Genomic DNA, 4,411 nt, shown 5'->3' with positions numbered 1-4,411 from the left:
AGGTCTGATGTTTGGAGGACCACTTCCTGGAATCAAGTGAATAGCATGATCATAATCACAAATAGATGGGAGGACTTTGGAAGTCTCTAATACCTTGGAATGATTGTCTAAGACTTTTTTCATATCTGGAGAAATGGATGATTTCAATGTTTGAACCTCTAGTGAGCATAATTGTGCAATTACACCTTAATTCAATTTCCTTTCCTTCCTACAAAAATTTCAAGAAAAGTTCTTGAAAATTAAAAGTTATCGTCTCCAAAGATTGTAACTATTGGACTCCTACTACAACATCAGAACCACCCGTTGGAATGGAAATAATTGGACTATTCAATACATATTCACCCATGGTTGGCTTGATAGTATGAAACTTTCCAGAGCAATTTACGATTCCTCCATTTGCAACCATCACTTGACACTATGGTGCTGGATATAGAAAGTAATTCAATTCCTTGGCTATCTTATAATGAATAAAATTATGGGTACTACACGAATCAATCAACACTATTACCTTTTTCTTCTTGATATATCCTTCTATCTTGAGAGTTTGAGGAGTAGTAATTCCCGCCAATACATTACAAGATATGTTCAGATTCATTTCTTCTTTTTCCAAGGTTAGTTCTTGGTGTATATCATTTTCTTTTGATGTTTCTTGTTCCTTTTATTTTAGTTCTTGGTGTATATCATTTTCTTTTGATGTTTCTTGTTCCTTTTATTCCTCCTCTTCACAATCTATGTAAAATAATTTTTCCTGGGCACACTTATGACCTTTAGTGTATTTTCTATCACAATTGTAACAAAGCCCTTTTGCTCTCTTTTCCTCCAGTTTTTGTGGTGTCAACCTTGTAGGTTGTGGCAGGCTAGGAGTAGCAACACTTCCATCTTTATAATTGTGAGTGGTAGAATTTCTTGTTGCCATAATTTTTCTTTCGAATTTTATTTCCACCCTGAATGTTGTCTCCAATGAATTAGGTTCCCAAAGGTGAACCTCATGTTGGATGTTATCATTTAAATTCCTTATGAAGACATTAATCATATGCTCTTATAGAATATAATTTACCCTAATATTCAATTTTTTGAAGTCCTCAATGTGCTCAGTGTTGAAAATGAAACAAAAAAAACATAATTTAATTTTGTCCTTGAATTAAATTAGGAATAAAATTGTAATTCCACATCTCATGACAACTTGTATTAGTTAACTAAGTTAATTTGACTTAGTTGGATCAGTTAATTCGAGTTGAGGGTCTAACTTGAGTCATGTATATTATCTCCTACATTATAGGATCCCTGGTTGATTTTATTTTGAGTTATGATTAATTAATTCACTTTAACTGAGTTAAAGTCAGTTAAACTAGTTCCAACTGTTGGAGGACCTAGTGAGAGGTAAAGTAGTATGGTTTTTCTTGCATTGTAGTGTGGTGTTGCCTATAGTGATCAACCGGTAAACTGATGATTCACTCATAAATAACTCATGCATGTCAGATCTGAGAGTTACCCAGTTGAGATTGGAGTTCAAAGATAGTGTACTATCAGTTGTATAATCATATGGATTGTACATGTGGTGCATGTAGTCAGAGGAAGGACTGTGAGGATTGTGCAATTCCAATTGAGTAATTTCCCTAATTAAAAGGGGGGATAATTCCCAAGGAAATAGGGACTTGGGAAAGAAGAAAATTGGTTAAGAATTAGCCTGGGCTTGTCTAGGAAGCTATGAGACAAATAAAGATAGTGCAGAGGTTGCTCAGGCTTGAGAAAAGCATTGTAATCTTCTCATATTTTCTGACTAATGCAATATATAGATAGCAGGGGATTTTAGCTTTGGATTTCCCCAGGAAATCATTATGTAATGTGTTGATTGAATTTTTTCTCTTGTATACTTAGTGATTTCGTGATCGTTTAATTGTTTCCGCTAATGAGTAGAAAATATTCATGTATTGTTTTAGAATATTAGCATATTAAAATTAGCAGTTTGAATCTACAAGGAATTTCTACATGGTATCGAAGCAGAAATCACTCTAGAAGATGAGAATACGAGTTTGTCTTTTCCAGGTGAAATCGAATTTACAGTATCATACTTTAGAGCCAACAGGATGTCGTTCTACAGATTGAGACTTGAATATTCCCTTGAGGGTAGTTTGAACTATATTGCTTGGAATGACGAGATGGAGGTAGTGTTGGAAGACAATGGGCTTAAAGAATACATAGACAAAGATATTCCTAAGCCTCAAGTGGTTGATGCTCAAGATATGGTAGAGTGGAGAAAATTTTTTGCAAAGGTGAGAAGGATTATCCTTGAAGGAGTTCGAGATCATATTGTATCAAACATTCATGGTAAGGAGACTCCATATGTAATTTCAAAGGCCTTGATAGACCTATTTCAAAACAGTAGTGACCATAGGAAGTTGTAACTGAAGCACAAGCTCAGAAAAATCAAGATGGAAAAGGGCGACACAATACCAAAGTACTTGACCAAGTTCACCCAACGTCAGTATGAGATTGGAAGTGTTGGTGTTATAGTTGTTGAATATGACTTGGTCAGCCTAACACTTCTAGGCCTTCCCAAGAGATGGCACAACAACTAGGACTCAATGAATGGGAGGGAGAAGCTACCAGAGTGGGAACATTTGTGGTCCAACTTAGTGCAGGAAGAGTTTGGTGGAACACCAGAGATGGATCCTCATCCAAGCATGATGATGAGGAGAATTGTGCCTTAGCTGGAAAGGCGAAGAAAGGGAAAGGGAAGTCATCCCATTCCAAGATAGATTCTAATTAGGGAAACAAGAAGAAGGACATGTCGAAATTTAAATGTTTTCCCTGTCACGAGCTGGGACACTATGCCACGAAGTGTTCGCACAAGAAGGTCAGCAAGAATCCAGTAGGAGGAGCGGCAAATGAAGCTATTGCTTCACAATTTGAACTGGATTTCACCCTCATTGCTTACATGGTGACATTCGTGATGGGTAGTATGTGGTATATGAATAGTGGATCCTCATTCCATATGATCGGCAACAAAGAATTTTTTAGTGACTTGGAGGGGGAGGACCTCCATATGCACATCAAAATGGGAGATGATGGGAGGTATAGCGAGACCGACATCGGTACTGTTAACTTTCAGAGGGAGTTTGGTTCTCCTCTCACATTAAAAGATCTCATGTATGTTCTGAGTTCGAATAAGAATTTGGTTTCAGGGGGTTTGAGGGGCACCCGTAACCCCACTTTATGGGGAAAATTTTGGTTTTGAACCCTATGTTAGGTTGGGCGGACCCACCTATGGTTTTGTGCATGATTTTCGCACATGTTTTTTGGAGCGATGGTTTCGGTCCATGGTATTGGACGCGATGGTTTTCGGTCCATGGTATTGGATGCTTCAGCATGTATAAATATGTATTATAACATTTAAAGGAACATAATGAAAAATCAAGCTAGTAATCCCGGTTTTGGCATCCAGGGGAAAATCTCTGTTTACATGTGTTTTATGTGTTCTGCTCTCGCATTATTTATTTTCTGTGTTTTAGAATTTGTATGCAAGTAATTTCTGTATGGGGTTAAAACCTACATTTGGTATCAGAGCAGATTTGGATTCAAGGGGACACCTTTGTTGCTGATGGGTTTCGCTTGGACCTATGGTAGACCTTGTTCAGTGGTAGATCTGTGAGATCGATTCTGGTGGTGAAAGAAGATGGCGAGCAGTGGAAAGATAGAGATCAAGAAATTTAATGGTCAAAGTTTTGAGTTGTGGAAACTCAAGATGGAGGATTTGTTGGTGGATAAAGATCAGTGGATCGTGGTAGATCCGGGTACTAAACCAATGGGAGTGTCCGATGAAGAATGGAAGAAGTTGGATCGGAAGGCAAAGAGCACAATACAATTGTGTGTCTCAGATTCAGTATTGTTGAATGTATCAGGGGAAGCTACATCAAAGGCTTTGTGGGACAAGTTAGGGACTTTGTACCAATCTAAGTCTCTGGTGAATAAACTGTTCCTGCAGAAAAATTTGTATAACCTGAGGATGAAATATGGAGACTCAATGACAGAGCATCTGGACACATTTAATACTATGGTAAGTCAATTAGCATTTGTTGATATTAAAATTTCAGATGAAGATAAGTGCATCAGTTTGTTGTGTTCTCTACTTGATTCGTGGCATAGTCTGGTTATTGCAATAGGTAGCAATGCAACTGCCTTGTAGTTTGATGAAATAGTCTCAGCCTTGCTGATGGAGGAGATGAGACGGAAAAATATGGAGAGCCAAAATGGTGATGCCTTGTCTGTACGAGGACGGTCCCAGAACAGAAACAAAAATAAGTCATCGAGTGGGAGATCTAAATCTAGAGGGAGATCTAAATCTCCAGGAAAACCTATAAAGGTGGTGTGCTGGAAATGCGGAAAGGAAGGCCACTTCAAAAGGGACTGT

The sequence above is a fragment of the Pinus tabuliformis genome, chromosome Q, assembly GCF_031772625.1.
Source record: "Pinus tabuliformis cultivar Carrire ecotype Pingquan chromosome Q, CPIR1, whole genome shotgun sequence".
NCBI classification, from domain to species: Eukaryota; Viridiplantae; Streptophyta; class Pinopsida; order Pinales; family Pinaceae; genus Pinus; species Pinus tabuliformis.
Note: the sequence above shows the minus strand (reverse complement) of the source record.